This window comes from Gopherus evgoodei, unplaced genomic scaffold, assembly GCF_007399415.2.
Source record: "Gopherus evgoodei ecotype Sinaloan lineage unplaced genomic scaffold, rGopEvg1_v1.p scaffold_175_arrow_ctg1, whole genome shotgun sequence".
Lineage (NCBI taxonomy): Eukaryota > Metazoa > Chordata > Testudines > Testudinidae > Gopherus > Gopherus evgoodei.
The window spans coordinates 9,716-31,564 of record NW_022059838.1 but is presented as its reverse complement, the minus strand read 5'-3'; the positions used below and the strand labels follow the sequence as shown (position 1 = coordinate 31,564).

Genomic DNA, 21,849 nt, shown 5'->3' with positions numbered 1-21,849 from the left:
AGTGGACGGATGCAAGGTTAAATCGGTTTAACTCTGCTAAATTCGGTATAAACACATAGTGTAGACCAGGCCTGTAAGTCTCAGAGTTCTCTTAGTTCCCTTTTAAAGATAGGTCCTGTCTTGTTGAAGGGTGGGAAGATGTTCTTCTTCAGGGATCTTAGACAAGAACTGGGGTACAACACCTGGTTTGTTAAGGCCACAAAAACAGAGGCAGGAACCTCTTCTCTCCTGCTGGCAAAGAATCCCAGGTACCTAAGAGACAGGGACTCACATCCCTGAATGGGCTTTAAAAAAGGCAGTGGTTAAAAAGTTTGGCCCCGACCATTTCTTGTTTCTACAGACTAGACATTTTAGCAAACTTTAGAATTCCTTGGTGCTAAACACCGTGAAACTCCCCTTTCTCCTTCACAGAGGGTTTTAACACCCCTTATCTCACCCATGCTTACAACTGCCCAGAGTTTGAGAACTGTCCCTGTTCCCATTGGACAGATGGGGAGGAGCCTGAGGTCCAGAGAAGGGAAGTGACCTACCCAAGGGCCTAGACAGCAAGGCAGTGGCAGAGCCAGAAATAGAAGCCACCGGTCCTGACTCTTGTTCTAAGAACCAGCAAACCCTCACTCCCCAGAGGCAGGGATAGAGCTCAGGAATTTAGATGGTGGGGAAATTTAATTGAAACTGTTTCTGTCAGAAAATTCCATTCAGACTAAACCACTTTCTTTCTCGAAATCAAAACAAGTGGGATGAAATTTCTTTGCAAAAATATTTTGTTGCAAAACAAACGCATCTCCTGTTTGTCAGAATGTGTTAAATTGCCTCGTTGCACACAAAGAGGAGACACTTAGATTACAAACATGAGATAACATGCTTCACTCTGAGCTAAGTAGTTGCTGCTCTTAACAATTTCAAAATAAAAAACACAAATAAAAGAGACTATTTCAGCTATTCTATTATGTCATAATCTGCTCTGAGTAAACGTGATAGGACACTTCATATTATGCACTACCCCTAGTGACACTCTCCAATGGATCCCCATCCTCCACCCACCTTGAGGTAGGTAGGAGCGGATCATTATTATCCCTACTTGAAAGAGGGAGAAGCTAAGGCTGAGAAAGGAGAATTGACTTGTCTTAGGTCACACAGCCAGCAAGTGGCAGAGTTGGGAATAGGACCCAAGAGCCCTGATTTTCAAACTAACCATCAGATCTTGAATTTCATACATTGAATGACTTGAGTAAAGTGTTCTCAAATGAGCTGCAGACCAACACTGCACAGTAATTATTCAGCAAGTTTTTGAGGAGAACTGCAATGTTAGAGAGAATCATGAACTGCTCAGAGACCATTAATGCAGAGAAGCAGCAAAATTCTTCAAACATATGACTGGTTATGACTTATTTACTTGGTCGTAAAAGAGAAGAAAAAGGACCTGAGTCTCCTCCTTGTCAATAACCCCCTGCTCAGCCAATCAAGGTAGAGACTGAGGACAGGAGGCTGAGGGTTCTCACCAGAGGCCAAAGGACGGCCCAGGTCACTGGTGGGGATCACTGCCCGAGCACTATCTCAGCTGCACATTTTTGGGTGGACCTCCCAGAGTGGGAGCTACAGAGCACTCCCCCACAACACACACACACACACACACACATCACTCTTGGTGTTGGGAGGGGAACAGGTGAAAGGATAAAAGAAGCAAGAGACAAAGAGAAAGGAGGAAGGCATGGATGGAGGAAAAGGTGAAACACAAAGGACAAACCCTAGTGTCCCCAGTGATTCTAAGGGACAAAATCCCAGGTGCAGAATAAAATTCTGCATCCTTAAACTTGTATTTTCCATGCCTAGAATTCAACTGTCAACAGATGGATCAGACTGAACAGGTTTCAAACCTCGAGGAGGCTCTTACCTTCTAAACAGGGATGGCTGTTTTCTAGTAAAATCAGGAAAAGGGAAGGAGAAAATTCAAAAGAGGTTCCTCCTGGCGCTCACATCCGTGAACCCGAATACTCTCTTAGTCCTCAAAGAGAGACCCCGAGAAGGAGACTTGCTGAAGCAAAGCCATAGGGGTCTCTGAGGTGTCCCTGGTCCCTCGCCCCTGTCCTGCCTGCCTGATGTCAGCATCTCTCTGTGAGGTCATCACCTCCCCACCACCTTTGACCAATAGTCTGAGGTCCTGCAAAAGGCCTTTGTGATGTCACTGCCACACCCCTCCCTTGCTGTGCTAATGTCCTGCCCCTGGCCAGGCACTTTGGAGGTTTGAGCTACTCCCTGTGGATCACTCCACTCAAGGAGCATTCATTCTAGGAAGCAAGCCGGCTAGACAGTAACACATCAGATGCTGCTCCCAACGCTACCCTCAGTTTTTCAGAAATTAGTCAACTTTATGGCCAGAAGAGACTGTTAGAGCATCTAATCTGACCCCCTGCATATCACAGGCCTCCTGTATGACACAATAGCTACTTTTGGGGCAAACACATTCCACAAAGGCATCTAGTTTTCATTAAATGACATCAGGAGATGGCAAATCCACCACGTTCCTTGGTAGCTTGTTCCTGTGGTGAATCATCCTCGCTGTTGCATATATGTGTCTTATTTGTAATATGAATTTGTCTCTTTTCACCTTCCAGCCATTGGGTCTTGTTATGACTTTCTCTGCTAGACTAAAGAGCCCTTTTATACCCAATCTTTTCTCTCCATTAAGGCCCTTCAACACTTCAATGAAGTCACCTTTCATTCTTCTTTTGATAAGCTAAACAGGTTGAGCTCGTTCAATAGCTCACTAGAAGGCATTTTTCTCCAGCCCTCAGAACATTTGGTGGCTCTTTGCTCATCAGAATCCTGAACCCCAACTGGATGTGGTTCTTGTTCTTCTGCACAACATAGCTCCTAGAGAAGAGGGATCTGCAAATGCACATTCATATGATACCTTTGTTTAATTGATGAAAACATAAACTAGACACTTAGAGGATTAAAACTGATTTCAGCTGATGGACAGGTTTACTAGGTTTTTATGCATTTGGACAGTGAAATGTTGAATGTTTACATTCATATCAAGCCCCCCCGTATAGTGGAGCTCCTGAACATAATGGAGAATGGAAATGAAAATGTTTTCCTTTTTTAAAAAAAAAGAAAGAAATTTATAAAAGAACACTGGGGTTTGAACTGAGGACCACATGAGCTGCAATTGCAAACTCTACCACTGAGCTATACCCTCAGGATGATAGGTGCATGGAATTGTGATCTCCAGGACTTTGAAGGACAAACCCTGCTTCATCAGCTTCCTTTGCCATTCCCAGACCACAGATGGTTTTAAAAATGGAGTTTTATTAAACTTCTTAAATGTGGTAAACACCACAACTTGCACACCCACCGATATAGCTTCTCCCACTGACATAGCTGCCACCTCTTGGGGAAGTGAATCAACTACACCCACAGGAAAACTCCCTCCCCTCAGCATAGAGCAGTGGTTCTCAAACTATGTCAGGACCCCAAAGTGGGATGTGACCCTGTTTTAATGGGGTTGCCAGGGCTGGCATTAGACTTGTTGGTGCCTGGGGCTGAAGCCAAAAGTCTGAGCCCCACCACCCAGGGCTGAATCCCTCAAGCTCTGGTTTTCACCCTCCCCCAACTGGGGCAGGGCTCAGGCTTTGTCTCCTTTGCCTCTGCTCAGTGCGGAGAGGCTTGGTCCCTCTTTTCAGAGCCATGTAGTAAGGTGTTTTTCAGCAGAAGGGGGTTGCAGTGAAAGGAAGTTTGAGAAACCCTGGCATAGAGCCTCTGAATATGTCTAGACTTGGCTCCCTGTGGCACCATGGGTAATCAGACACTGAAAATACAGCATTGGAGACATCACGCACCAACCTTGCCTAGCAGGCAAGAATCAAACCTCCACAGAGAGATGCCTGTTGTTTTTTAACCCAGCTCCCTAAGCACTCAGCCACAACCACTTAACAAAGGGGCTTTTCTACACTATGGTTCTGGTCTCACTGAAGGGTCATTTCCAATTGTTTGCTAGGACCAGCATTAGGGAAAATGGTGCCCTGGGCAAAACTTGTACTTTGGCACTTCCCCATTGCCCCTGAATGATCCCCACTCCCCCTTTACTGCTAGCTCCTGCACTCCCAACCCTTGCACCTCCTTCACCCCTAACTCCTGCCCCCTCCTGTGCCCACTTTGCCCTTAACTCCCTGTGCCACCAGCCATTGCCCCTCTTCTGCAGCCCCTTCACATGGTTCCAGTGCTGGGGGCCCTGCACTTGTTCTCCCTTTCCCTGGGCTTTGGCATCACTAGCCCCTGCTTAGCGAGTAGTGTTCAGTGGTTCCCAAAATGTGGGGCATGACTCCTAGGGGGACACAGAGGAACATTCTTGGGGGGTACCTCAGGGCCTGAGCCACCCCCATAGAGGAAGCACCATTCAGCCTCACTCTGTCCCAGCTCTTCCCCAACCCCACCCTTATCCTGGGGCTCTGGCTTCCAGCTTGGCCTTGACCCCCTTACTCGTCTGCACCTCTCTCTCCAGCAAGCAACAGCCCCACTCCCAGCCTCGGTTCTTGACCGCGGCTTCCAAGGGTCCACAGCCATGGATAAGAGGGCACAGTGTGAAATGTTTGGGGACCACTGCTGTAGGATGACGTCCTCAATCACTTCTACAAAGTCCAATAAAAGCTATTCCTCACCCACCCACCCCTCCATCAGGACCGACTAGGTATGTTCTGCTGCCCTTCACTCATACAGGAAGGATAACAACATTTCATTCCATTCAATCCTAAAGTGATTTGTAACCCACCACCAGCCAAAACTGGTCATTTTGGGAAAGCAGCCCCATCATGCTGCATACCTAGGCAGAGTAAGTGTATCTGTGCAAACACGGTCTGTTCCTGAAGTCTTTCCCCCAGCTCCTCACTAGATGTGAGGGGGGAGCTCATTCAGCCCCCGCTTCCGCTTAGTATTTAAAAACTCCTTATTGTCCCTATCTCTGCTGGCCTTAGATTTCTCCTCCTGTCTCTTTCTTGACAGCTCAGATGAGGTGACCAAGTGGTTAAGGTGATGGACTACTGATCCCTTGTGCTTTGCATGCATGGGTTCAAATCCCCTCCTTATGGGATGCATTTAGTCTTCACCCTTCCTTTGTAGACAACCATCTTCCCCCTTTGGTACAATGACAGATCAAACAATGTTGCTTCTTGCAAACAAAAACCTACTCAGAACTCCCTTGCTTTAAATAAAATGTCTAAATCCCAGTTTTCTTAAAACAAAAAATTCTCTAGTGGTGTATTTCTTAGTTTTTATCTCAAAAGGTAACATCCTCATCATCTCCCCCAAACACCTTGGGACCTTCCCAAATTATTAAAATACCCTCAACCCGAGCAAGGCCAGAGCAGTGAACCAGAGCTAGTGTCTAGGCCAAGCTGTTCTGAAGGAGGCAATTTAAATATTTTCTCCCTGCTTCCCTTGGCAAGGTCTGACTGAGAAAACTAAATTCCCCAAACTGAAAATTTTCTGCTGAAAAACCAATACTAGTTTGTTTGGAGACTTTGATTTGAAAGTATTATTGTTATTATTCTCTTCTGATTCAGTTCAGTTCAGTCTTTGTCCTCCAGGTGTGTTTCCAGCTGCTGAGTTGTGGGGGAGAGAGGCCAAGTCATGATGTCTCTTCCCCTCTTTCATAGTTTCTTCCAACTTGCTAGGAAGCTCCTTTGCTACAATGTGAGTCAAGCAGTGTCCATTGTCTCTGTGCTATCTCAGAGAAGCCTGCATTGTACACGGTTCCTGGGATAGTCCTTGGAAATGTGGATACCTTCAATGGGCCAGCAGCGAGTCTGGCTCCTCCCTTGTCGCACCTGAAAGGCTGGTGGTGGGCATTTCTCAACCTCATAACATATCTCAGTAACGCACGCAAAGCAAAACTTCATAACTTCTCAACCAATGAGAGCACACACAATCCAACAAGATATTAATGTTCAACAGATCAAGACTTTTGAAATGATACCTCACCAGGCAGACTTTGTACTAACCATGTCATCATTATATGAGAGTGGTGAATATGGGGCTTCCAGGTGCTGCTTTGAGCACAGCGTACCACACCTGGGCTTCCACTGCAATGGAGACGTACCCTTAGAGTCCATCTCTCCTGGGATAAAGATGGCAGCATGGCTGGCCTGGGTCATCTGACTTGGGCTCATGGAGCTAAAGCTCAGAGGCTAAAAACTGTGGTGCAGATATTTGTGTTCACACTGAAGCCTGGGCTCAGAAACCCTCACCGGGCCTCAGAGGTTGGGCTCAAGCCCATATGTCTGCACTGTAATTTTATAGAGGTTGGGAGGGAGTTTAGCAAGTGGAAATGGTAAAACCACATTGAGGGGACTGGACCACTGACCTATCAGCTCTTAACACCCAAACTTTCAGTAACTCTATTATCAGTGCCTGTGAGTGTAATTTAAACCATAGATCCATCTAGCTCTGAATCTTGTCTTCTGACAGTAGCCAATGCCAGGTGCCCTAAAAGCCACTCCCCAAGGCACTACTAGGAGTTGAACCCAGGATCTCCTGTTTACAAAACAGGTACTTTAACCACCTAAGCCATGGTACTTGCTGTGATTTAAAACATTGTGTTTGCCCACACCTGACTCTCTGCCAATCCCCACTGGGCCCTGACAAGTGTTGCTAGTGTTTGGCTTCTGTAAAGCAGAGGAGAAGGTGAAGCTGTGCTCCCAAAGTGTGTGTGTGTGATTCTTTGGACAGGTCTACACTACAAAATTAGGTTGGTCTAACTACATTACTTGGGCTGGCAACACAGTTCTATCAACCTAATCCCAGTGTAGATAGCGGCTCAGCTGTTAGAACTTTCTGGAGCTATGAAACGGGAGGGACACAGCCTCTGTAGCAGGAATGCAGGGCAGGTGAGTTCTTGGTGGGCATTATGGGATACTGGTGGAGGCCAGTTATGGTGATATAATGACCAGCAGCATTTACACTGACAATTTGTCACTTTAAGTTTGCTGCAAAAAGCTCTAGGCCTCTTGTCGAGGTGGTTTTATTTTGTCACCAAAACAGGGCAGTTTTGTCGCCAGACGTGGCATTGCAATGTGTACACCAGCCACAAGCTGCCAACCGAGGGAGCGTTGTGTGTTTTTCACACATCTGAGCAATATAATGATGCTGAAATAACTTTGTAGTGCAGACCTGGCCAAAGATTCACACACACACAACTTGCAAGGAAAACCTCACCTGCTCCTCTGCTTTGCAGAATCCAAACACTTGCAAAGCTTATCAGTCCCCAGTGGGGATGGCAGGGAGTCAGGTGTGAGCAGACATTGTATTCTATCTATAGGAAGGTACCACGGCTTAGCTGGTTAAAGCCCTTGTTTTGTAAACAGGAGATCCTGGGTTCAACTCCCAGTGATGCCTTGTTGATGAACTCTTGGGGTACCTGGTATTGGCTACTGTCAGAGGACAAAACACAGAGCTCGAAGGACTTTTGGTCCAGCCTAGTATGGCTGTTGTCATGGTTTAAATTACACTCACAGGCATTGACAATAGAGTTACTGAAAGTTGGGGAGTTAAGAGCTGATAGGTCAGTGTTCCAAGCTCCTTGCAGATGACCCCATCCCTCTGGGGCAGGGGCAGGTCTGGGCTCTCACACCAAATAGCTCATTGTGGCTGCCAGAATCTGTGAGCAGCTCATTTAGTTTCCACCGAGGATTGAGTCCTGCTTCGTGCACTGTGTGTGAGAATGAAAATCCTAAACCGCCCTTTGAAATAACGAATGCAGCAGGACGTGTTATTGTCCCTGCCTCAAAGCAGACAGACCAATGGAGAAATGCCATTGAGTCCACGGTAATACTCCACTGCCATTTTACCTTTTTTGCTTGCTAAACTCCCTCCCAACCTTGTGGGGTCCAGAGCCCGGTATTCAGCCTGAGCCAAGATGTCTACACTGCAAATTTACCACCCCACAGCCCAAGCCCTGGGAGCCTGAGCTTGCATGGGACAGCCCTGGGTGTTTCATTGCAGTGTGGACATAGCCTAGCATTATGTCTACACTGCCATTAACACACCCAAGTCACTATTCTCAAACACTGGGTCAGCTGACTGAGGCTTGTGGGGCTTGTGCTGCAGGGTTATAAAATTACAGTGTAGACCCTTGGGCTTGAGCCCAGCCTCCGAGACCACACGAGGGGTGAAGGTCTCTGAGTCTAGGCTCCAGTCTGAGCCCCAGGAATCCAAATCAGATCATCCAGGCCAGACAGGCCACAGGGATTTTGTCACAGTATAGATGCCCTCTCAGGGTATGTCTACATTGCAACGTAAGCCCAGGGTTAGCAGAGGTCATGTCTGCAGCCCCAACACATAAACATAAACCATGAGGAAAAGACCCACTCCCAAATAAGCTGGGCAGTGTCCTTCCTCCTACAGTTTGTAAGTCCAGCAACCAAAAGTCCTTTAACATGAGCCATCCCCTCTCTGCACCCCACTCACAGCTGTTGTCCTTAGTCAGTGCAAGCCCAGAGGTGCCTCTGTACAGTTCACCTACCATCCTGGGTGGAAAAGAGGGAAAATAAGAAGGCACCATACTCACTATGCTGTCTAGGGACTCACTCATCCCTCCACAGCCACTCTATCCTAAAGTTGGTCTAACATCTAAATTTTTGTATTAGAATCCAGCCCCCAGCCCACTTGGCTTTGGAACCCCTGTCCACTGCCTAGCAAGTGCTATTGCATTGAGAGTGAGTCCCTCAATTGGGGTCTGCCAAGTACAGTTGTGCTGCCCTCAATTCACCCAACAAGGATAACAACCCTTAATTTCTCCTGCCCCAATAACAAGGAGACTGGGAATCCAACACCAGCCAAAAGTGATCATTTCGGCAAGCAACCCAACATATTTCCAACATACTGTAAAATCCACATGCAGATTCATACATGAAACCTTGCAAGAAAATCTTCCTGAGGGGGGGTCTAAAGCACCTGCTGCTGGAGGGAAGGAGGGAGCTTTGGGTTTGGATTGAGGGGCACTGGGAATTGGAGGGGGCTGTGGGTTGGGACAGAGGAGAAGGGTGAAGAGGAGTAGGCTCTGGTTGGGAGTGAGGAGCAGTGTGCATAAGAGGGACTAAGGGTTGGGATTGAGGGGCACTGGGAAAAGAGGGGACATGGGTTTAGGCTGAAGAACATCCTCGTTTGGGGATCCAGCAGGAAAGGGGAAGGCAGCAGGTAATTCTCGTTCCTTAGGGATATTTTGCGTGTTTGTATGTGTGTGTGTGCAGGGAAGGAACATGCTATATGCCCAGAGGCCTTTATTCTTCCAGGCTGCAAGGACAAAGGGGCTGTCAGGAAGTTGCCCCTTCAAACCCACACAGAAAAAGGCCCTTCTGAGGAAAGGGAAAATCTGAAGAGAAAAAGTACCATCAAAGAGGACTCCAGAAAGACAGTCAAGAGCTTGGTAATTTATCACCTGACCAGGGTTTTGAACCCTGGACCCTGAGATTAAAAGTCTGATGCTCTGCCATCTGAGCTAGCCAGGCTCACAAGAAACAAGAGCAACTTGGTGCAGAGGAAAAGCTAGTGAAGAAAACAAGTGCAAGAAACAATAGGGGAAACCTGCTGCTCTCACTGGCCTGGTCAATACTACGAGTTTATATTGAATTTAGCAGCATTAAATCGCATTAACCCTTCACCCATCCACCCAACAAAGCCCTTTATATCGCTATAAAGGGCTCTTAATACCGATATCTGTACTCCTCCCCGACGAGGGGAGTAGCGCTGAAATTGGTATTGCCATGTCGGATTAGGGTTAGTGTGGCCGCAATTCAACGGTATTGGCCTCCAGGCACTATCCCACAGTGCACCATTGTGACCACTCTGGACAGCAATCTGTACTTGGATGCACTGACCAGGCAGACAGGAAAAGCCCCATGAACTTTTGAATTTCATTTCCTGTTTGCCCAGCGTGGAGCGCCGATCAGCACAGGTGACCATGCAGTCCCAGAATCAAAAAAGAGCTCCAGCATGGACCGTATGGGAGATACTGAAGCTAAGGCTTTTTCTCAGCTCCTTTCACCACCCTCTATCCTGCTGGGGTTGAGTTTATCGCAGGTGTTACCCAAAATTTGGCCAGCTAGTTAGTGTAGGGAGGACTAATGACCCACCAGAGTTTGGCAGAAAGCAGCAGGTTTATTATACTGACAGCTAAGCTCAAAAGAAGAAGAGAGGGGGAGTGTCACACTCACACTTGCATACTCATGCTCCCAGGACAGGCACAGCACTGGAGATGTCAGGATTCTGCAAGGTAAGTGTGATGCAGTAGGTACTGTCTGTGTGGGGAGTGGGAGAGCGGGGGAGGACTCTAGGGGATGGACGATGCCAGAGCCTGTAACCTGAGCTAGGTAAGGGAGGGGAAAGTCAACACCTTTGCCCGGGAAGGGGAAAAGGAAGGGAGTGGCAGGAGGGAAGCAGTTTGAGTTTGGGCTTGTGGCTGTGTGGGCGGAATTCAGGGTATCCTAGCTAGGATCCAAGCACCCTGAAAGCCCAGAAGGACTCGGTGGAGGGGTCCTGACTGTGCCTGCAAGCCCTGCTGTAACCTGTGTTCCTGTTGTCCAATAAACCTTCTGTTTTACTGGCTGGCTGAGAGTCACTGTGGGTCCCAGGAAGAGGGGTGCAGGGCCGGACTCCCCCACACTCCGTGACAACTGGTGGCAGCGGCGGGAGATACTGCACCCTGTGGACAGTGCTTCCTGCAGTAAGTGACTGGGGAGCAGTAAAACGAAGGGGTGATTAACCCCTGGGAGTGTGTGCCCAGTGAGAAGGACTTTGCAGTAACAGGGTCCCCCGGGGGATTGCAGCGAGCGGTCCCAGGGGCGGAGGAGTCTGCAGCTCAACCCTGGCAGAGAGGTGGTGACCTCAAGAAGGGCTGGTGCACTGCGGGTCTCTCTGGAAACCGTGGGGAGCGGCGAGCACCCCGGCCTGTGAGTGGCCAGCAGGAAGATGTATGCCAAGCGGCGCAAGTGCGACCTGGTGGAGCTGTGCAAGCAGAGGGGGCTGCCCCCAGGGAGGCTCAGCAAGGACCAGCTGATTGCCCAGCTGGAGCAGGGAGACAGCATGAATGAACGGAGCCCTGTCTCTGAGGGAAGCAGCCGGGCAGATGCAGCGCAGGCACCAGTGTCTGTCCCCGCTGGGAGTGGTCAGCCGGCGGACGAGGGCTTCCCGAGACCCCCCCTTCCTAGGCCTAGGGGAAGGGCGGGGAGGATCCCAGTGTATACCGAGGGCACCGTGACACCCCCGGCTAGCAGGGGATCCGCCCGGCGAAGCTCACCCCCCAGCAGGGGATCCTCCCGGCAACGCTCGGCATCCGTGGAGCGGACGCGGCTAGAATATGAAAGGGAGCTGAAACGGGAGGAGCTCGAGTTAAAGAGGCAAGAGCTGGAGAAGAAGGCGAAACAGCGTGAACATGAGCGGGAGGAGAAGGAGAAACAGCATAAACATGAGGAGAACCAGCGCCAGCGTGAGTGGGAGGAGAAGGAGAACCAGCGTGAACATGAGCTGGAGCTGGCCCGGCTGGCAAGCAGTGGGGCCCTGGCTGCGGTGAGTGAGGGGGGGCCCAAGCCTACAAAGAGCTTTGATAAGCACTTGCTGCCCCGGCGTAAGGAGGGGGAGGACATAGATACCTTCCTGATGGACTTTGAGAATGCCTGCGAGCTGCACCGGGTTGACCCTGCAGACAGGATCGCAGTTCTCACCCCCTTACTGGACTCCACAGCCGTGGAGGTGTACAGCCGACTGAAAGGGGCGGAAGCAGGGGACTACGAACTGTTCAAACAGGCCCTGCTCCGCGAGTTTGGGCTGACTCCTGAGATGTACCGGAAAAAGTTCCAGAGCCAGTGTAAAACCCGTGAGGTCACATACCTACAACTGGTCAACCGGGCGCAGGGGTATGCCCGCAAGTGGACAGCTGGGGCCCAAACTAAAGAGGACCTGCTTGACCTATTCATACTGGAGCACCTGTACGAGCAGTGCCCGTCCGACTTGAGGCTGTGGTTGATGGACCAGAAGCCGGAGAACCCATAGCACGCAGGCCAGCTGGCCGACCAATTTGTGGACATTCGGGCAGGGGATGGCAGGGAGGAGTCTCAAAGGAGCAAGCCTGCCTCAACGCAGAGAGAGAGTCATCATGGGACCTCCCAGCGGGGTGCTATGGAGAACCCCCCCAAAAGGGGAACATCCAGCGGCAGGTCCCTCCGACCCACTCAAGGGGACCCACGAGACATGGGCTGCTATCGCTGTGGCCAACGAGGTCACATATGGGCCCAGTGCCCCAAGCTCAGGGACAGACCAAGCAGACCCAACCCACAGAGGGTGGACTGGGTAAAAACCCAATCGGAGGAGGGGCTACATTCCCAGGAAAGGGGGGCTGGCAACGTACCACCTGTGGATGCTCCAGGCTCTGGGTTTTTGTTTACCGGGTGGGCGCGGGGCTGCCCCTCCAGAAGGAGTGCATTGTTTCCCTGGAGGTAGATGGGAGGAAGGTCACTGGGTACTGGGACACGGGCGCAGAGGTGACACTGGCCCGGCCCGAGGTAGTGGCCTCAGATCGGATGGTGCCTGACACCTACCTGACCCTGATGGGCGTGGGCGGGACCCCATTCAAGGTGCCCGTGGCAAGGGTACACCTGAAATGGGGGGCCAAGGAGGGCCCCAAGGATGTGGGGGTACATCGATATATGTCCACTGACGTGTTAATGGGAGGGGACCTCGAGGACTGGCCTAGTAACAGCCAGAGTGCCCTGGTCATGACTCGTAGTCAGAGTTGGCAAAGGGCACTGCACCCCGACAACGGGGAAGGTACTCGACCCGAGGTGCAGGACCCTAACCCAGGGAGCGGGGAACGCCCAGGGGCACGGTGCAGAGAGGCTGCGGCCTCAGACCCAGCCAGCAAGAGAGAGCCGGTCCCCATCCCTGTCCCAGCTGCTGAGTTCCAGGCTGAGTTGCAGAAAGATCCCTCCTTGCGGAAGCACCGGGACCGGGCTGACCTTAGTGCAATACAGACCATGAGGAGAGGTTGCAAGGAGAGGTTCCTGTGGGAGAAAGGGTTCCGGTACTGAGAATGGGCTCCCCCAGGGGAAGTAGAGTCATGGGGGATCAGAAGGCAGTTGGTGGTTACCCAGAAGTTTCATCACAAGCTGCTGTACATGGCCCATGACATCCCTCTCGCAGGGCACCAGGGAATCTGACACACCAGGCAGAGGCTGCTACAGAACTTTTACTGGCCTGGGGTCTTTACCCATGTCCGACAGTACTGTCAATCCTGTGACCCCTGCCAGAGGGTGGGGAAGGCCCGGGACAAGGGGAAAGCGGCTTTGAGGCCTTTACCCATCATAGAAGAACCTTTCCAGAAGGTGGCCATGGACATAGTGGGACCCCTCAGCAAGATGACCTGGTCAGGGAAGAAATACATCCTGGTGGTGGTGGATTTTGCCACTCGCTACCCCGAGGCGGTGGCCTTGTCCTCTATCGAAGCCGACACAGTGGCAGATGCGCTGCTGACAATTTTCAGCTGGGTGGGGTTCCCCAAGGAGGTCTTAACAGACCAGGGGTCCAACTTCATGTCGGCCCTGCTCCAGTCCTTATGGCAGAAATGTGGGGTCCAGCACAACTGGGCCTCAGCGTATCAACCCCAGTCCAACGGGCTGGTAGAAAGGTTCAACGGGACGCTGAAGATGATGCTAAAAACATTTATGAACCAGCACCCGCAGGATTGGGACAAGTACTTACCTCACCTGCTGTTCGCGTACAGGGAGGTGCCCCAGGAATCTACCGGGTTTTCACCTTTCGAACTGTTGTATGGAAGGCGGGTAAGGGGGCCCCTAGACCTGATGAGGGACGAATGGGAGGGGAAGGCCTCTCCCGAGGGAGAGTCAGTGATGGAGTATGTCCTGACCTTCCGGGAAAGACTGGCCGAGCTCATGGGCCTGGCCAGGGAGAATCTGGCCGAGCCCAGAGGAGGCAGAAGGTCTGGTATGACCGCACGGCACGGGCCCGTGCCTTCGCCACCGGAGATCAGGTGATGGTTCTCATCCCCGTGAGGAGAAACAAACTCCAGGCCGCCTGGGAAGGGCCCTTCAAGGTTATCAAGCAACTGAATGAGGTAAACTATGTGGTGGAGCTGTCAAACCGGGCACATCACCGTCGGGTGTACCATGTGAACATGATGAAACCATACTGTGACAGGGGGAATGTGGTGTTGGCCGTGTGTGGACATTGGGAGGGGCAGGGAGATGACCCCTTAGTAGATCTATTCCCTGGGACCAAAGCGGGTTCCCCCCTGGAGGCGATTCCCCTCTCTGATCAGCTCACCCCGGGCCAGCACGCTGAGATCAGGGGGGTGCTGCATCTATACCGACAGCTGTTTTCCAACCAGCCTGGACGCACTAATTTGACTGTCCACCGGGTGGAGACTGGGTCACATCCCCCTATAAGATGCTCCCCTTTTCGGGTCACTGGTAAAACTGCCCAGGATCTTGAAAGAGAGGTCAGGGACATGCTGGCTTTGGGGGTGATCCAGCCGTCTTCCAGCCCTTGGGCCTTGCCAGTGGTGCTGGTTCCCAAGAAGGATGGGTCAATCCGGTTCTGTGTGGACTATTGAAAGCTCAATGCCATCACCGTATCTGATGCCTACCCTATGCCCAGGCCTGACGAGCTCCTAGACAAGCTGGGAGGTGCTCGGTACCTCACCACTATGGATCTTACCAAAGGCTACTGGCAAGTGCTGCTGGACGCAGATGCCAGGCTGAAATCGGCCTTTATCACCCCTCTGAGGCTCTATGAGTTTCTGACCCTGCCCTTCGGCCTCAAGGGAGCACCAGCCACCTTCCAGCGCCTGGTGGATCAGCTACTGAGGGGGATGGAGAGTTTTGCCGTGGTGTATATTGACGACATCTGCGTCTTCAGCCAGACCTGGGAGGACCACATGTCCCAGGTTAAACAAGTCCTGGACCGACTCCGAAAGGCTGGGTTAACAGTAAAGGCTGAGAAGTGCAAGGTGGGGATGGCTGAAGTATCTTACCTGGGCCATCGGGTGGGGAGCGGCTGCCTGAAGCCGGAACCAGCCAAGGTGGAGGTAATCAGAGACTGGCCTGCCCCCCAAACCAAAAAGCAGGTCCAGGCCTTTATTGGGATGGCGGGGTACTATCGAAGGTTCGTGCCTCACTTTAATGGCATAGCTGGCCCCATCACTGAACTGTGCAAAAAGGGGAAGCCAGACAAGGTGATCTGGACTGAGCAGTGCCAGGAGGCTTTCCGGGCGCTGAAGGAGGCTCTGGTTAGTGGCCCAGTTCTGGCAAACCCAGATTTTGACAAACCCTTTATGGTGTTCACCGATGCCTCAGACACGGGACTGGGGGCGATTTTAATGCAGGAGGATGAAAAGGGGGAGAGACACCCCATCGTGTACCTGAGTAAGAAGCTGCTACCCCGGGAACAAAGCTATGCGGCCATCGAGAAGGAATGCCTGGCCATGGTGTGGGCCCTTAAGAAGCTAGAGCCATATCTCTTTGGGTGACACTTCACCGTGTACACCGACCACTCTCCCCTGACCTGGCTGCACCAGATGAAAGGAGTCAACGCCAAGCTCCTGAGGTGGAGCCTGCTCCTGCAGGACTATGACATGGACGTGGTCCATGTGAAGGGAAGTGCCAACCTGACAGCGGATGCGTTGTCCCGGAGAGGGGACCCTGAACTTCCCCAGGTCACTGGGCTGAGTGACCCTGCTCAGTTCAGTCTCGAAGGGGGGAGAGATGTGATGCAGTAGGTACTGTCTGTGTAGGGAGTGGGAGAGCAGGGGAGGACTTTAGGGGATGGACGATGCCAGAGCCTGTAACCTGAGCTAGATAAGGGAGGGGAAAGGTCAACACCTTTGCCCGGGAAGGGGAAAAGGAAGGGAGTGGCAGGAGGGAAGCAGTTTGAGTTTGGGCTTGGGGCTGTGTGGGCGGAATTCCGGGTATCCTAGCTAGGATCCAAGCACCCTGAAAGCCCAGAAGGACTCGGTGGAGGGGTCCTGACTGTGCCTGCAAGCCCTGCTGTAGCCTGTGTTCCTGTTGTCCAATAAACCTTCTGTTTTACTGGCTGGCTGAGAGTCACTGTGGGTCCCAGGAAGAGGGGTGCAGGGCCGGACTCCCCCACACTCCGTGACAGTAAGTGTCTCACAGCACAGCTATGGATGGTGTGATGAAGGTAAGTCTTCCTGAGGCACAATGAAATACAACGCAGAGAACTACTGGCCAGATGGTCTGGGCAAAGGGCATTCACTGGAGGTACAAGCTTGTGAGTGCTCTCCTGAGCACATGGCCCCTTCTCCTTGATTGGACTTAAGACCCTTAGGGGAAAAGGACATTGGCAAATGTACTTGGAGGTGGGTTTTTGTTTATGGTTTGTGTTATAATCCTGTTTGTGGTGTTTCTCCAATGGGATGCCACATTGTTTCCTTCCTTTATTAAAAGGATTTTGCTACACTCAGACTCTGTGCTTGAGAGAGGGGAAGTATTGCCTCCTAGAGGCACCCAGGGGGTGTGGTATGTAAGTGTCCCAGGTCACTGGGTGGGGGCTCGAGCCGGTTATGCATTGTGTTATTGAAACAGAACCCTTGGATACTGAACCCGGCCCTTGTTGCTGCCATCTCAGAGGGGCAGAAGAAGGGTTACATATATAGGACCCTCCTACAGCAGTGACTGGGACAGAAAAGGAGCCAGAGATGTGCTGGAAGAAGCAGAGAGCTCTGGTGACCAGAGACACTTCCTGGCAGCTTTCACAGCAGCAAAGAAATCAATTCATGCTGCCAGTGAACAATCTACTGGAACTAATGGCAGCACAGGGGGGATTTTTCCAAGCTGTGCACCTACTTCCACATTTTAGAACTTACTCTCCTTTTCCTAGTATGGCACTTTCCATGTGAATTAAGCAAAGCAAGCAGGGGACTTACACAAGGAATAGAAACCAGTGCTCCAGAGAAGTGTTGAATTCATAACCCCAGTAGTATCCCCCTCTGCACTAACCAGTTGCACCACTGTAGGTGCTTCTTAGACAAAGTTGGGAAGCAGGCAGTTATCAGTCTCTGTGGGTCACACCTTTGCCTGACGATTGTAAGGCTGATGCATCAAACCTAACTCAAGATGCAGCTTTTCAGCCATGAGACTCCAGTACATTTTAACAGGAAGAAAATCTCCTCCTTTCTGGTTTAGCCCCATTTGACTCCTTCTGCTTGTCTTCTCCCCCTCCCCCGCAGTCTCTTTCCTTCCCCATTGGGGCCATGCAGAGAGGAGCCCCAGTCAGTCTCTGTCACAGAGAGTCTGTGTCCCATAAAGGGAGGGAGGAATCTCTCTAAAACACTGATAATGGGGAGGGGAGGGGTGTCTGTGATTAGGGGGAGAAAGGATGGAGAATTAACAGTGGCGCCCAGAGAGATTCCCCCAGGTTGGGGAGATGCCCTGCTGCCCCCCATCAGCCAGCTGTGGGAAGAACAACTTGGGATTGCTTGGGGAAGCCACCTTTTAAAATACAAGTGTAACATGCTAGTTATATTTTAATAAGACCAAAGCCTCCTCAAACCCAGGGTCACGATCACTGGAATGATTTTGTCCTGATTTTTTACTGGCCACAGAGACAAAGAGAATCAAATTACAGTTTCTGTTTGGAGTCAGTGCACACACATGAATCTGGAGGCTTTTAATTTCGTAGGTTCTGCTGCCATTTCATTTCTGTCCTGTTCCAAGATTTATTATTGTGAAAAGCAACGTTAGGCCTTTCGGAGTGTCCCCCCTGGTCCCGCCTGCCACCTCTGGGCAATTTAAAATGGCTCGGGGGAGGAGCAGCGCCAGGCTTTTTGGCACCCTAGGCTCACAGCTATTTCGCCTCCCCGTGCGCCAGTCCCGTGGCTCCAGTGGACCTGCCGCAGGCATTCCTGTGGAGGGTCCACTGGTTCCGCGGTTCCGATGGACCTGCTGCGGGCGTGCCTGTGGATGCTCCACCGGAGCCGCGGGACCAGCGGACCCTCCGCAGGCACGCCTGCGGCAGGTCCACCGGAGTCGCCTGCGGCAGGTCCACCAGAGTCACCTGCCATTCCCCCCAGCAAAATGCCGCCCCCCATAATCCTGGCACCTTAGGCGACTGCCTAGGTCACCTAAATGGAAGCGCCGGCCCTGGCCCGGGGACCTCTGCCACCACCAGCAGCAGCACAAAGGGACTAAGGCGGCATTCTGCCCACCCTTGCTCCATGTCGCACACCGCTCCCGGAAGCGGCTGGTATGACTCTGCGGCCCCTGGGATGGCGGGGTCTCCATGTGCTGCCCCCATCCCAAGTGCCAACTCTGCCAACTGTGCCAATGGGAGCTGCAAGGGTGGAGTCTTTGGGCAGCCATGCTCAGAGAAGCCCCCAGCCCTCCTGCTTAGGGGCTGCTGCCAGAGGGGGGTGCAGGTTGCTTTCAGGAGATGCCCGAGGTAAATGCTGCACCCCTCACCGTCTCCTGCACCCCCATCCCCAACCCAGACCCCACACCTGCACCCAAACTCCCTCCAAGCGCCTGCCCCCTGCACACCCTCCTGCAGCACAACCCCCTGACTGAGACCAGACCCTGCACCCTAACGCTTTCCCAGACTCCAACCCCTCTCCTTCCCACACCCAAACTCCCTCCCAGAGCCTTAGGCAGGTGTGGGGGGGGGGATGGGGCAGGACTTGGTCCCATTCTGGGCACCACCAAAAATTATAAAAACCTGCCACCCCTGTCCAGCCCAACCTTCTGCTGATGCACCTCAGCCCACACCCGTGCAGGGTTTGAAGCTTCCATTGCTTAAATTCCAGGACACAAAGGGATTTCAGCTCCACTTTGCCCAGAGGGAACCTTCACCCCACTCCCAACCAGGTTCTTGTCCATGGGATCACTGTAGGGGGACTGGGTCCCTCGGTGTCTTTTCTCTCTCTATGACAGGCCAGGGTACAATAACTGGGGCATCTTGAGCACCCAGGACCTTCTGTGGGGCTGCTATTCCCCTTCCCCTTCTGTGGTCTCATCTGTCATTGACTCCAGCCTTTTTTCTATCCATAGTCAGCACCATCCGAAGCAAACTGCACTCGCCTCAAAAAGACAAAGAGTCCTGTGGCACCTTATAGACTAACAGACGTATTGGAGCATAAGCTTTCGTGGGTGAATCCCCACTTCGTCAGATGAATGTAGTGGAAATTTCCAGGGGCAGGTATAAATATGCAGGCAAGAATCAATCTAGAGATAAGGAGGTTAGTTGAGTCAGAGAGGATGAGGCCCTCTTCTAGCAGCTGAGGTGTGAACACCAAGGGAGGAGAAACTGCTTTTGTAGTTGGCTAGCCAGGCACAGAATTCCCACTACATTCATCTGACAAAGTGGCGATTCATCCATGAAAGATTATGCTCCTGGATGTCTGCTAGTCTATAAGGTGCCACAGGACTCTGTCTCTTTTTTTAGATACTGACTAACACAGCTACCCCTGTGATACTCAAAAAGACAGTGTCCCCTGGTGGGTGTAAATCACTGATCTCTCTCGTCTCTGAGCACTGACTGCCCCTCTTTTCCTAGCCTCTCAGTCTGTGCAGATGGGATCTTTCCCTCCAGTGCTGGAGGATTTGCCCTTCTCATCTCCCATTGTCTCAAGCAGCACAGCGGGTGGGAATCTTAAATGTACCAAGGTGACTTAGGAGCAGAAACCCTCCCTGACCTTGCATTCAGTTGGCACTCGCCTCTCACTCAGCAGGATTAAAACTCCTGCAGGGAGACTGCTGGGCCACATCCCAGCTGGGCATGAGCAAAGCAGCAAGGTGAAAAAAAGAACATGGAAATGCTGAGAATTGAACACAGAGCCTCATACATGCAAAGCATATAGCTCTACCACTGAGCTACAGGTTATACTCAGAGCTGTCTTATTTCCAGAGCATCCAGTGGCCTAAGAGCAGCATGGGGGACACATTCCCTTTTCTGAGGGCCAAACCTGCTGTCCTGGAGGCTGCTGGTTCTTAGGGTCACTTTTCAGCATGGCCAGATTCTATGTGTCGGGCAGAGAGAGTGGGTGCCCTGGACTCAGAGTGCAGAGATACACTCAGCCCTCTCCCCTGCATTGGGTGGGGGGTGTGGCCACCTCCTGCTGGAAGGTAATGGGAGGGGAGCGGCGCTGTGAGTTGCTCTACACCTGACTCTGGTGGTAGCAGTGGTGTGGGAAGCTCCAGGTATTTCTAGGATCTGCTCTTTCCACCTGCCTGTGAAGTCCAGCTTTCCCCAGCACATTCACTGCGGTGTAATTGGGTCACTGTTTCCATGGCTGCACAGCAAAGAATCATTCCCAGTTTCCCTTCTAGCTGCAGCAGGATTAGCCTGTGTCAGTGGTTAATGAGGTGGATCTAGTTGTAGATTGTTATTCATTCCCCACCTTGACAATTCACACAGTCCCTTTCCTACTCAAATCCCCAGCATCTTGGTAGCAGGGGTTGGGTCCTGAGATTTTGAGGGTCTTTTTACCCTCCACCTGGAGTGAACTCAGCTTTTCCCCCATCCCAGACAATCCATGAAATAACTACAGGGGCATAAAGAAAGAGGGGAGGGGACATCTCACAGCCAGGGCTGGATGTGCCCAGGGCCCCCTGCTTGTCCATTGTTTCCATGGAATTTGGCCCCCTGCTTTGCACAAGGGACAGAGAAAGATCTTGCTGTTCCTGTGGCTGTGCAAGGAAAATTGTGCTTCTGTATGAAAGAGAGGAGGGAAATGGCCCCATGATGGGACAATATCCTCAGAATTAAGCCCTAAGGACTCAGGCTGAGAACCGATTTAACTCCACTCATCTGGGATTTAACAAATTGTCTTCCATGGAGCAGGGCCAGTTCCAGTGTTTTTGCCACCCCAAGCGGGAAAAAAAAAATAAAAAAGCTGCAATCAACAGCAGCTCTACCTCTGCTGCTTTTGGCGGCAAGTCTTTCCCTCCAAGAGAGACTGACAGGGCCAAATTGCCACAGAAGCCTCCCCATTCCATTGGCCGCCCCAGGAAACTGCTTGCTGTGCTGGGGCCTGGAGCCAGCCCTGCCATGGAGACGCTGGGAAAATGAGGGAATCAGGAAAAAAACACAGATTTGTTTATGTTGCAAGTGAAGAATAACTGGAGCTTTTTTGGTTTAAAGCCTCTTTTCCCTGACTCGGAATTGAACCCAGACCTTGGCAGTGAAAGTGCTAAATCCTAACCACTAGACCACCAGGGAGCTGATGGCATAATTTTTCTTCTCACTTATGCTACACTTTCTTAGGCTACTTTCTATCCACTTTCTGAAACCGCTCCATTGTCTGCTCCCTGAGGGGATAGGAGCAGAGTGCAGGAATCCCTGTGCTCAGGGGCACAATCTGAGCCCAACTCAACTCACTGAAACAAACTCAAATCATGCTTCTTCCAGCAGGACCACAGAGCCACACAAAAAAACCCCATGAGGAACAATCCTCCTCTGCCTTCATTTACCCCATTGCAACTCTTTCAGCAGCCGACTCTTGCAGGAAGAACTGAGCTGACAGGAGCTCTGGCATAGAGACTAAGGCAGGGGTGTTGCTTCCCCTTGATGTGAGCTGATCACATGCTCACTCTGTATTATGGGGCTCTGAGCTTTGCCATCTTGTGAGTTCTGAGTGCTGAGCCCCCTGGACCCTTCTGCTGGGAGCATGGTGATTGCACAACAGCTGCAAGGCCTTTTTCCCTCTCCTTGTCCTCCTCGGCTTCCCCAGACCTTCCCCACAAATGGTTCTATCAGGTGCTGGAGGGATCTAAGCACCTGCAGGTTTCCCTCACCCACTTCTTAAGGAAAACAGTGATTCCCTTCTCTGAC

General features: G+C 51.6%; 2 non-coding genes across 2 annotated transcripts; both read right to left on the bottom strand.

Moving 5' to 3' along the window:
* Nucleotides 1-9,430: 9,430 nt before the first annotated feature.
* Nucleotides 9,431-9,503, bottom strand: TRNAK-UUU. Its single transcript has one exon. It is a non-coding gene; the product is annotated as a tRNA-Lys (tRNA).
* Nucleotides 9,504-21,165: 11,662 nt separating this feature from the next.
* TRNAE-UUC lies at nt 21,166-21,237 on the bottom strand. The gene has a single exon. It is a non-coding gene; the product is annotated as a tRNA-Glu (tRNA).
* Between the last annotated feature and the right edge of the window lie 612 nt (nt 21,238-21,849).